Raw genomic sequence first — 13,820 nt, forward strand, 5'->3', positions numbered from 1 at the left:
ACTTAAAAGGAACCTTTAGCTCTTCTAATCTGTTCCAAAGGTTGTTTCTAGGAACTGTATCGAAAGCCTTTCTAAAGTCCACAAAGCAACAAAGCAGATTGGATTTATCATTGTGGCATTCCTTCATAACGATGCTAAGTGTAACGAGGTGGTCTATTGTTGAGTGCTTCTTTCTGAAACCCGCTTGGCCTTTAGCCCTCTTACCTTCACTTTCAAGCCATATGCTCAACTTCCTTTCCAAAATAATACCATATTAATATCACATGTCTAAAAAACTAAAACTTATTTAACTTCCGAATATTTTATACATCAATAAATATCATAATGTATAATGTATTGATACCACATGTCCAAAAACCTATAATTCATTTAACATCCAAATTTTTATATATCAATTAGTTGAGATAATCAAATGTATCTCCTCTTTTTATTTTTTAAATTTATTAGAGAATAATGAAAAACTAAAAAGAAAGGAAGAGGAGATTATAGATTATACACTTAATATTATATAATGTATCAATATCACATGTCCAAAAAATTAAAACTTATTTAACAGTCAAATATTTTATACATCAATAAATATGATAATGTATAATGTATCAATACCACATGTCCAGAAAACTATAATTCATTTGACATCCAAATATTTATATATTAATTAGTTGGGATAATCAAATGTATCTCCTCCATTTAGTTTTTAAATTTATTAAAGAATAATGAAAAGCCAAAAAAAACAAGAGATTATATATCATACATTTAATACTATAGGTTTATAATATTAATCCAAAGGGTTTATAAAATTAATTTTTTGGGTTTTTAATATTAATGGCTTGGGTTTATTAATCCCTTATGTTTATAATATTAACTATTCCTTAGGGTTTATAATATCAATAATCCCTTTATTACTAATAAGAATAATATTATCATATTATTATTATTTAATAGTTATTATTATAATATTAACAATAGTTGGGTTTAAATATTTGAGTTTTACTATTGGGTTTTAATATAGGGTTAAAATATTAAGTTTTAGTAGAGGTTTAAAATATTAAGTTTAAAATATTCTGTTTAATATTAGGGTTTATAATATTCGGTTTATAATATTCGGTTTTAATATTGGCATTTATAATATTAGATTTATTAAAATTAAAATTAATAAATATTATTAATAATATTTATTTTCTCATAATTAAATTCAAATATTAGAGTTCATAATATTGAGTTTATAATATTAGGGTTTAATATGGGTTTTAATATAGTTTTCAAATATTGGGTTTTATAATATTAGGTTTCAAATATTGATTTTAGTATTTGGTTTTAATATTGGGTTTAACATTCCCCGATTGGGGTGGTGAACAACTATGACTCGTTGACAGTCGATGTATGACCCTTGGCATAAGAAAATAGTGGTGGAGGGAAGGCATATTGTCTTCCCACAACGCAATGGTTAATGCTTCTACTTCTGCTCATGTGAACTTTCATTCCTCACCTATGCGAGAAGGATTATGGGGATGCATGGCACCTGTATTCAAATGGTTATTTAATGTGCGTTATCCAACATTAAGATTGTTGTTTGACTTTCAACAAGTTTCCAATTAGTCTGTGGCTCTGATTTTTTGGGTCGTGCGGGTATGGTGGTGTGCCTCATATAATGCTCATCCTTCTATGGGTCATATCAGGTAACAACTGCAACCTTTCCACTTCGGGTGAATTTCTCCTTTTCACAGTTTACTTAGCTAGTTGGTCGGGTGGAGAATTATTTGGTTTTGGGATTTTGTTTTTTGGGCCTGGATAGTTCTGTATATCAGCATTCCAGGTGTTGTTGTGGCATCCCTATGTGTGTTGTGGATGGAATTGTGGTCGACGGTACTTGGTGTCCTATAGGTGGTAAATGCAGTTGGCTCAGGTATTTAGAGTTGGCCATAATTGAGCTCTTTAGCATTGGCTTTACCTGGTTCTCCTTTCTAGGTGCTGTTGGTCGCAAAATTATCATTGAGGTAGTCTGGTGGCTCTGGCACTGCTTGGGCTTCTGGGAGTTGGAGTGTGGTGTTTTTATTATGGGTAGTTGTCTGTTTCTCCACTAGTTCCTCCTAGTGAGAGGTTATCATGTAGTTTTCGCTAAGGTATGTAGCCATTTAGAGGTGAATGAGGACATAGGAGACTAGAGCAGTGGCATAATTATTCCTCTCCATGCAAGGGAGTGGAGTGTTGGGCCTGCAGTGCTGGTCGGCTGGCTGACAGTGTATCTAATTATTGTAGGGGGCATGGTGCTGGGGCTGCCTAGGTGGTTGTGGAAGACAGTTGGGGCACAGTGCAAGTGTCTAGTTCTAAGTGGGGCTCCCAGAATGAAGACTCTCCCCCACTCCTCGAGTGCTCTTGTGGGGTAAAATCTATATTTGGCTTGCCCGACTGAGGGTTTGCATGCACTAGCCAGTGCTAGGGGTGGCAGAGCGAGAGTTGTTGATGTTTACATGAGAGGTCTTGTATCTTCTAAGTGCGATAAATCTAGTGGGGGAAGTGAAGTTGGTGGTAGGAAAAGGCATTTAGTTGGTCCTACATGTTGCAGAGGTTGCAAAGCCCTATCTCAAGGTGGTTGTGGGGGTGGATGCAGGGGTGGAATATTAGGCCGTGGACGAGGCTCGAGGGCGAGGTGGTAGGTTGTGACGCATGGTCTTTGAGGGGTGTACACCTGCTAGTCGCAGTAGGAGATCTCCAGTGTAGCTGGAGATGCTTCAGTCCATCTTGAACACTTTGGAATCTCATGACAGGGTCTGAAGAGAAGAACATGATGTAATTATGGCCAAGATGAAGCAACTCTAGTACTTTTTCTGCCATGTTCATGAATGAATTGTGGTTTTCTTGCATTGTCAAAATAATTTTATTGAGAAAATCGAGAAGCTGGAACCCTGACTTGCTCACTTTGAACAACATGTCCACTGTCTCTGCCTCCCAACTCCTCCTCTACAGACATGGCCAGATAATCTTGACTCTATCACTTCTGATGGTTAATTATGGTAACTTCTATCTTTTTAGTTTTTTTTTTTGGCATGTAAGGCCTATAAGGCTGTGGGTCTCCTAGTTGAGTATTTTTCATTTTGTCTGTAGCATGGTAATATCATTGGTCAGCAAACCTAGTCAATGTGAGGCCACATGCATTTTGACATCCTTATACATACTTTTTTATTAATGAAAAATATTCAACTTAAAAAAAAATAAATATACATTAAATGCAACTATAAATTAAATGCAATTATAGATTTAACCTATTATGAAAGGCATGGTTTTCAAACCGCCTGCTTTTTTGGGCTATTGACCATCTTCCTCATCATTCCCCAAATGTCGATACCTTCTCTTTGCTGGCAGAGAAAAGAACAAATGGAAATGGAAGAACGAATGGAAATTATCATTTACTCATGGACTTTCATGCTTTTCATTCCTTGGAGGGAAACCTGATTTGTCCATTTGCAGAGATAATTCAATTGCCCTTTTCTCATCTGCCATTTCCAAGGCTTCACAAGATCTGGTACCTATAAAATAAACATATAAGTGAAATTATTTCATAAATCTATAATAATATAGAAACAAGTAAAATTAAATAAATAATTTTTCGTTAACTGCTTACCTGCTTAACTAAATTGTAAATTCTAGAAATATTGCAAAATTGAAACAATAAGTAGCCTTACCAAGAGTAGGTCGGCTCTGATATGTTGTGAGGTCTACCCTCAAAAGATAACAATTCTTATTCTTGGGCGAAAGATTTGTATCACCGAGTTTCTTGCATATGTATTGGACTAATTAAATATGAAAGGAATGTGAATGGGTGTGTATCGCCAAGTTTATTGCATTTGTATTGGAATATTTAAATATAAAAGGAACATGAATAGGTGTGATGCAAGTGGGGTGCACTCCTTTTAAGGGTTGATGTCGTGAGAGACATATGCTTAGTTCCCTAAGGAGTTGACCTCGGAAGTAAAACTACTTCAGAATATTTATATATTTTTATGTCGAAGGCATTTTTCACTGCGGGCTTGGGGTGAGCAAACATTGTTCACCCTAGCCAATCCCCTTGCTTTGTTTTCGTCGTCCTCTGGCCAGTTAAAATTTTACACATGGAAAAGTCACGAGCGAGGCGATAAAATTTCATTCATTCCACTATAGCGATGTACATATAGGTTCAATTGTCAGTTAAAAGGGTCTGTAACTTGACATATTTCGATGTAATTACTTGTAACTGCTGCCATTGCTACTCCTCTTTCGCATGTTTTGTGAAGCGTCAGGAATTGCAACAACATGAATGGATTCTTGGGGCAATTTTCCAGTAGGTTTGGTTTGCTGAAATTGATTTTGTAGCTTTATATCTCATGGAAAGAAACTAGGATGACACATTCCTTTCACAGCTGGATCAGATTGATTGAGGTTACTCAAGGCATAAAGGCCCTCTGCAAAGGAACATATGGCATTGTGGTCATAGGTAAACTACTAATTTCTGATCTACTAGAAAAATGCCCACATTTATTGTCATTAGGAGTAGTATTTCAATGGTAGTGGTAGTTGTTATGCATGATAAACAAGAGTAACAGTGTTGTAAATGCTGCTTTTTGAGCACATATGTAGAGTAGGGGATCGACAGATTCCCTCCTATTACATGGTTTCTATGGCACGTTCAAAATGTTGGAAATGAGCTCTATTGTTATTGTTGCCTCTTTTTATGAATTTTGGAGGAGAATACAACACCTTCAATTCGACCTCACAATGTGTTTGTTGGAAGGAGGCCCTAGCCAACAATCGGTATGAATTAATAGGTCAGAGCTAAGTGCTCTTTTCAACTTCACAGCTTCCTTGGGATTGAGGAGCAAGGAGTGGCCTAAGAAGGTCAATCCCTGCCAAGTATGGAAAGGGATTACATGCAGGGAAGGGCATGTTATATCTATAAACTTGTCTGGATTCAAAAGGACAGTAGTAGGGTCACAAAATCCACAATTTATCGTCGATGGTTTGCAGAATCTTACATTTCTGGAGACCTTCAATGCTTCTCACTTTCTCTTTCCTGGCTCCATACCGGTATGGTTTGGCGAACTTAGTGCATTAAAGACTCTAGATCTCAGCTAAGCCTCTGTCAATGGTGGTCTTCCTATTTCACTTGGTAGTTTATACAATCTGAATGTTCTAATGTTGTCACAGAACAATATCACAGAACCCATTCCTCCAACGCTTGGGTGGCTATCCAATTTGACAACTCTGAATTTGTCATCCAATAATTTGACCAGACAGATACCTAGTACTTTATCGAATTTGGAAAATCTGACTTATCTCGATCTTTTTGCAAATAACTTGCAAGGTCCAATTCCTGACAGTGTTGGAGTTCTGTCAAGTCTGACACAACTGAAGCTGGACAATAACTATTTCAGTGGTTTGATTCCAAGTCAGTTGGGCAATCTCTCTTCATTGAAGAACCTTGATCTGGGTTCCAATGAACTCTCTGGTCCTATTCCAAGTGACCTGGGGAGACTTATCAATTTGAGTAATTTGGTTCTTGCAAACAATTTTTCCTGTGGCATTATTCCCAGTGACATTTTCAAATGTATTGCACTCCAAGCACTTAATTTGGCTCATAAAAATTTGTCTGGAAATTTTTCCACATCTCTTGGTTCACTGATTAACCTGTTTTCTTTAAACCTTTCATACAACAATTTGACACAGCCATTGCCAATTTCAATCTCAAGTTTGGTCAATATCACGGATATCAATCTATCTCATAATCTATTTTATGATTCCTTGCCATCTGGACTTGCAAGGCTCCCTCAATTAGTTGTGATAGATCTATCATATAACTACTTCAAGAAAATAATACCTACCTTTTCCTCTTCCACACAAGTGGTCAATGAATAAAACTGTTTATAGGGGCCAACGAAGCAGTGGACACTTTTCATGTGCACATTATTCTATGCTACAAGGGGTCTATCTTTTCCTGGGTTAGGGCCTACAAGTGCTCCATTTTCCCCTCCAACTCCATTGGAGAGCCCTTCTACAAAAAACACACGGTTAGGACCAATATTAGGAGGGGTGTTTGGTGGCTTGGGCCTCGTCCTACTTGTCATCATGTTTGTTTTCTTTGTCCTTAAACATGAGAGAAGGGTTGCCGTTGGACACACAGAAAGAGATGTAAATCCTCCAGTTCACAGAGGAGGCCAATTAGTAGTTGGAATTTCAGTTAGTTTGTCAAGCCTCAGAGAGTATTTTTCTTATGAGCAGTTGCTTCAGGATACAGAAGAGTTTAATGCTTCTAATCTCATAAAACATGGCCACTCAGGAGATCTCTATCAAGGGTTGTTGGAAGGTGGTGTTCCTATTGTTATAAAAAGGATTTATTTAAAATCATTCAGAAGAGATGGATATCTTGCAGAGTTAGATATATTTGGGAGGGCTTCACACACAAGGTTAGTGCCTCTTTTAGGTCATTGTTTGGAACATGAAGATGAGAAGCTTCTTATGTATAATACATGCCAAAGATAGATATTTCTTATGCCCTTTACAAAAAGGGTTGCTCACCTGAGCATACTTTACAGTCACTAGACTGGATAACACGTCTCAAAATAGCAATTGGAGCAGCTGAAGGTCTCTCATTTGTCCATCACTTGTGCTCATCACCCCTTGTTCACATGTGTTTTCCACTTGTTCACAACCTTAATTGGAGGATAAAATGCTTGTAGTTGGTACTGATATTTTCCATTGTTTGGAAGATGCTCAATCTCTGCTCTAAATGTTTGTTAAATACTAAATTTGGAAAGCATTTGTGTCATTTTATTCCTAAAATTGTATACATGTGTGTGAGTTTAGTATGTTCCCAAAATTAAAGTTACATTATGGAAACTATGTCCATTTATTTGAATGCGTCTTGTGGGAGAATTTCCATTGTTTTTACTTATTCAAGAATTCCTTCTTGTTCCCTTTTTCTACATATCTTTAATTGCAATGCAAGCTACCATTCTATTTCATATTTGAGGTAAAATATTATGCCCACATATTATTGTGCTCGAAAGAAAAATTTGATAATCATTGTTCTTTTCTATTCAATATTAGTACATGTATTCTTTATTTGATTTCTCTAGTATTGAGACAACATTGAAATCCACATAATTCTAGTATTTGCCAACATTTATAATTTTTTATGTACGTTCCCTGGAGTTTCCAATTAGAATTGACCAGAACATAGGAGTATTATACCATGCATACATGTTATTATATTGTACCAGATTCTTAGAAAAATCAGCTGGAAAAATTATTATGTATTGTGATTGCAACTAATCCTGTGTTGGAACTTTTATTTCTTTAGAGAATATCAATTGAAAACTAGAAAAATTTCCCTTATTGATTATCTTTTCTACCGTTGATGTATTCCATGTTCATGGTCAGGATTTGCATAGAGGAAGCATATCCTATGAATGTCAATTATTGTTAGTGAGAAGTGTTTATCACAACTATTAAAACTTAAATGTAGGACAAGGTGCAATTAAATTTTGGGATTCATGTCTACCAAAACTAAGGAATTTTTTTTAGCAAATAGAGATTATATTCAAAAGAAATAATATGAAGGATTATGTCATACACACAACTATTACTTGTCTTCTGTAGTGTCTGATATTGAGATTTTGACCCTTTAGCTTAGATTACAAGAGTGAAACATTTCTTCTTTGCGTACTATTGACAAAAGCTAGAGTTGCCAAACAGCAGATGATTAGTTATAATGTTGATCCAAAACCCCACATTATGCATGTTTTAGAACCCACCTTTTTACTTTTCAGTCTTCAATGCTGGGTAGAATTGTTGTGAAGATGATCATCCTCAAGGAATGCTATTTTCCTTGAGTAGAAAATCATATACTGTAGCATAAGCTCCCTCCCTTCTTCTCTTTTCTTTTCTTCATTGTAGTCTAATAGTCCTAGTTTCTTCACACAAATCATTTCTTAGGATAGATTGTATCCTTCCATTTTCTTCTCCCACCTGAATCTTCAGATGATCCTACACCTAGGTATTAATGTAATGGAATTCCTTCACTAAATATTCCTTATTTCTTGATGCAACAATTCCTTGGTGGGTTCCACCGAATGCTGATGGTCCTTAGCACCTTCCCATCTAGTGGGCTTGCAATTATTTTCACTTTTTTCACCACCCACAAAAGACTTATGGAGTTCCTGATATCCTATGGAAAGGATCAGGACATGAAGATGATAAGTGATTGTAGACAAAACATTATGTACATGTGAAGGCAACCTGATCATAGTCTAGTTTCCATATGATGGGTCATGGAAAAGGTATGCATTTACTATTAAACTCATCATCCTTTTCCTTTATTCTTATCCTTTTTATATCTCAATGCACTAATCTATTAAGGAATTACGGTAAGAAATGAAGGAATTATCCATAGTTACGACTTAGCTAATTATTACCTAAATTTTGGTAGGAAAACAACAAAAGGGACAAATGTTGTTCCCTATGAAGGAACAACAAACATCGACAAGCTAATGAAGGAACGCGGCAGTTGCAAATAAGGCCAAAAGAAAATCAACAAAATCAGCGCAAGAAAGGAAACAAAAGGAACGCGGCAGTTGCAAATAAGGCCAAAAGAAAATCAGCAAAATCAGCGCAAGAAAGGAAACAATGTCTAAAGATGTAGGAAGGGGGGGATTTGTAGTATTGAAATTGTAATTGTAATTACAGACTCTCGCTGTTGAGAAGAACACAAATATATTGTAATGCTCATTTAGTTTGATGATTAATATATAAGTAAAGTTATTGTTCCCTCGCGTTTCTTGAAGTAACTTAGCAATGTTTTGCTGGCGGCTAAGGGCCTCGCCTCTGGTGGATTCTACTGCTTTTCTTGTGTCATCCATTTCCAATTCTTGCAAGTGTGATGGTTTGATAGTATTCTTACTTTCTGTGATTTTATCACTTCGTTATTTATTATTTTCCAGTGTTGACAGAATCTCTTTACCTTATATCATTTACAGTATTGTTGTTGATTCAGTTTACTTTCATTTCAGATCAAGTTTCTTAGATAAATATTCCACTTGATATAATCAATTGTAAAGAGTATTAACTATCGCTGTTGAAACTCTCAGATTGATATTCATTCATTGTTTAGATTACTTATTGAGGATTGGGTTTCATTTAGATTAAATCAATTAAAGAGGGATGAGTTATCACTACTATACTCTCAACTGATGTTGTTGTTACTTTGATGAATGTAAGATTTGATTTTGTTAAAGGATTGAGTTTTCTTTAATTGCAATTGTAATTTACTATATGCATCCGTTTACTCTTGTATTTAAACAATCTATACTTCAATTTAGGAAACATTACTCTCTGAGTTAAATAGCAGCCACATACTGTGTACACTCCTGAAATAAAAAGACTTGCCCAGATTAATAATTAATGCACAGATAATTATGAGTTTTAAAAGGCACCTTTTATCGACCAACATTTTGGCGCCATTGCCAAGGAGAGCATAGCCATTTCTAAAGAGTAATGTACATCTGATGATTGTTGTTGAATAAGAATTGGGTATTGAAAACAGAAGGTAAGAACCTACGTAACGAGCAAGTAAAGTGCTTGCTCCTCCACCCGCTTTTCAGCACAATTACAGAAAACTAAAGTAGGTATTTGCTGCTTATCTGTTGAGAGAGAACTGGGTATTAGAAACAAAAGGTAAGAACCTGCGTACAGAGCACGTAAAATGCCTGCTCTCCTACCCTCTTTCTAGCAGAATTCTTAGGAACTTAGGGTAGAGATAAACATTTGAATTGTTTGCATGAATGAATAAGAAGAAAAAACCTGAAAACAATCCAATTCCACTACCCAAACTCGACAGATCTAAGTGACCGGTGACCTTTGTATGATCAATGTTCATAGATAACATCTTAAAGAAAGCCGAATCTCAGCCATCACTAGGTCCCAAAAACATTGCTTCCAGACAACCTAATGTCTCCCTTCGGGCCACAGGCTCACCATCTATAGCCTATGCTGAGGTCCACAACAAAACAGTAGGGACTGGGCCGAGTTTTCAAGAAATTGAAAATTCGTGTCCAATTTCCTCACAATAAGGGAATTCTTGTAATATTTGTGAAGGAGTAGGAGAAACAGGGGAAACAGAGGAGCCAAGATCCCCTTAGGTAGTGATTCAACAAGGAACACCCAGTATCCCAGACCGAGGGAGTGTTAAAGAGTTTAGGCTTCTATGATCCACATCAAGTTTGTGAGAGATTTTTCGGCGAAAATCACATGGAATACCATTTGTCGACGTGTTTCGAACCAACTAGTGTGGTTCATCGTCAGGACAAGTTGAAGAAACAGATCCAGCTTAGCATGTTAAATAGTCCGAGCAGAGCCTCCAACGGCTAACTTGACCAACGGCTAGTTTGACTCAAGGACCAGGGTCAAAATTATTTAATAATATAGCCGGTCCTTGAGTCAAACTAGCCATTGGTAAAGTTAGCCGTTGGAGGCTCTGCTCTGACTATTTAACATGCTAAGCTGGATCTGTTTCTTCAACTTGTCCTGACGATGAACCACACTAGTTGGTTCGAAACGCGTCGACAAATGGTATTCCATGTGATTTTCGCCAAAAAATCTCTCACAAACGAGGGAGTGTTGTTAAGATCATTCCCACCCCTTCTAATCATCCTAGGAATAACTCTCTAGAGATCTCGGAAGTTTACTGGCATATATTTGATCAAATGGCCAACAACCCACAAGTACCCCAGACCTCTACATTGCACTATCCCATCGTTGACACAGTTGTCACACACCCATGAGAGCTATCCCTCTCCAAAATATTCCCACCTTTCATGGAATAACATCAGAGGATCCAGATGCATTTCTATTTGAATTTGATGTATTATGTCAGGGTTATTATTATAACACCGACTCCCAAAAACTAAAGCTATTTCGCTCTACATTAACAAGAGCAGCCTTGTGATGGTTTATGGGATTAGGTGGGGGCATAAGAAATTATTGGGATCAAATGAAAACCACTTTCCTTAAAAAATATCAGGACAATTGCGGATCTAGGGAATTGAATGATGAAATATTCCAAATGGTACCAAGACCCAATGAAACATTAGAAGAATATGTGGAACGCTTTCAATATAACCTCTAGCAGTCTCCCTATGCAACTCTGCCTTTGCCTGATAATGTGCTAAAAACTACACTGATTAAAGGGATGAAAGAACAATGGATAGAGACATTAAATATTATGGGTAAAGGTGATATATATCAAGAAGAGTATGCTGACATTGTTAAATTGTGTATCAAGTGCTCCAGAGGTAGTATGAGATTGAAACCAGCAGAACGCGACATGACCACTAGGGACAACAAAATCTCTAGTCAAGTTATAACTCGTGCAGAAATTGACAACCTGTTAGAGAATTTCAAAAGAGATATTTTGGGAACTCTCACAACGTAATTAGACATTATGCAAACCAAGCAAAAGTAGGCTGAAGCAGAACAAAACTTGGTGATATTGTTTCCTAGATGCAGGAAGAAGCATAGTCACAAAGAATGCCCGCTGGATATGGTACAAACTTGTGCCATATGTACTAAAGATCATGCCACAGAAAGCTGCCCATCACTCCTAGGGTTAAAAGCAGTCTATAAGGAGGCAGAGGAAGAAACATAACTAGTCTACCTGCTAAATCAGTGTTGCCAATGGCAACCATGACAAACAGGTATGCCTACTGATCCATCTTCTTTCTTTCAACCCTCACAATATAATTCGCAACAATACCCAGGAGCTATGTGGCAGAACCAGCCACCTTTTTCCAATTGGTCACAACAACCATTCTCTATGCCACCTTGGCCCAACCAATCAAATCAAAATAAAAATTGGCCAAATTCCTCTTACTTCCCACCGTTCTAGCAGAATAATGCATATCAATCTCAATGGTCACCCTCCACTTCACAGAACCAGAACTAGTAGTCAAGTTGGCAAAGACCTACAAACCAGCCAGCAAGAACAATCCCCCTACCTCAACCCACACTTCCAGCACCCTACACATTGCAATAGAACCCTCAGACCAACCTACAACCGCAGCTCCCAGCCCAATCCAACTCGAACCCCAACAATAGACCGGTTCAGTCTGTGCAAATTATTGAAGGACCAGAGCCAAAAACTGAGTTTAGGGAGTGCAATGATCTTCAATTAAGATCTAGATGGATAATAGAATCAGAGGGGGGTAAAAATATACAAATTGAAGATCTGTTACCTGTAGAACAAGCACCACAAGTGGACAACACGATTAAACAAAAAACTCATGATCAAACGATCACCTCTTCTCCATCATTCCCAGAAAGATTAATTATACCCCGCTCAATCGAATACCTTGAATTTTATCTTCTGGGAGAATTGAAAAATTTGTGTGTAAAAATACCTCTCTTCTAGGATATTCAGGACATTCCAATTTATGCAAAAACTATTAAGGAATTGTGTACGAAAAATCCAAAGAGGAAAATAAAAACAACCCCAACTGTCCATGTAGTCGGCACCTTATCTGATTTACTATCAGGCAAAGAAACACCTGTAAAATATGAGGACCCAGGAAATCCTATAGTCACGGTGCAAATAAATGGATGCTCCTTCCCCAATGCATTATTCAATTTACGAGCAACAATCAATATTCTTACAACAACAACTTGTGAAAAGCTTGGCATTACATCCTTGGACCCAACCACAACCTTGTTGGAACTGGCTGACCGATCGGTAGTAAAAACAAAAGGCACATCACAGGATGTAATGGTGTTTGTAGACTCTTGAGAATACCTAATATACTTTCTGATCATCAGTCCTAGAAACTGGCTCGATGGAAATCCCTTAATTCTATGTAGACCTTGGCTAGCAACCACGGATGCTTACATAAGCTGTCAAACAGGTAGCATGACTATAGCAAGAGGAAGCAATATGACGAATTTAGCCTTATATCGTCCAGCTTAGCTAATTTTAACAATAACAAAAACCAAAAAACAACCTATATCATATCTAATAGAAAACATTAGATCACCACTAACTATTGAAGATGCTCTCGAATTCAAGGATCAAATAAAAGATGACATCGTTAACACTTAAATTAACCAACCAGATGCCGTATCCCATCTAAAATGTCACATGATCGAAGCAACCCTCGATAATGAAATAGATGAAGATCCCTTAAAATATATTAACAACAAATCAATACCAACAACTTCTGCTTATAACAGCAAAACCATATAAATTGAGCTAGGAAAATCTTTAAATATTAACAAACACATGACTGCTGATCTGGAGCAGAAGCTTGTTCAACTTCAGAGAAAATATAAAGAGGCCTTTGCATGGGATTACCCAGGCATGAAAGGGATTGATCCCCAATTATGCATGCACCACATCTATACAGAGAAAGATGTCAGGCCCATTCAACAACCTCAACGGAGGTTAAACCCTCACATTAAAGATATTGTTAAAGTTGAACTACTAAAACTGTTAGATGTAAATTTTATCTATCCTATATCTAACAGCAAATGAGTCTCTCCATTAGTAGTGGTTCCTAAAAAGAATGGAAAGTGGTGTATATGTGTTGACAATAGAGACCTTAATAAAGCAACCCAAAAAGACCGTTTTCCCCATCTGTTCATTGACCAGGTCTTGGACACATTGGCAGGAAAAAATTCTTTTCTTTCCTAGACAGCTTCAGCAGCTACAATCAAATTCAAATTGCCCCTAAAGACCAGGATAAGACTACCTTTACCTGCCCTTTGGGGACATTTACTTACAGGGTCTTACCTTTTAAGCTGTG

At 36.9% G+C, this 13,820-nt stretch overlaps 1 pseudogene; it reads left to right on the top strand.

The window, feature by feature from the left end:
* The first annotated feature begins 4,645 nt into the window (after positions 1–4,645).
* On the top strand, positions 4,646–6,710 carry LOC149260556 (putative LRR receptor-like serine/threonine-protein kinase At2g16250; annotated as a pseudogene).
* Positions 6,711–13,820: the final 7,110 nt, after the last annotated feature.

The sequence above is a fragment of the Pinus tabuliformis genome, chromosome 6 (assembly GCF_031772625.1).
Source record: "Pinus tabuliformis cultivar Carrire ecotype Pingquan chromosome 6, CPIR1, whole genome shotgun sequence".
In the NCBI taxonomy this organism is placed as follows: domain Eukaryota; kingdom Viridiplantae; phylum Streptophyta; class Pinopsida; order Pinales; family Pinaceae; genus Pinus; species Pinus tabuliformis.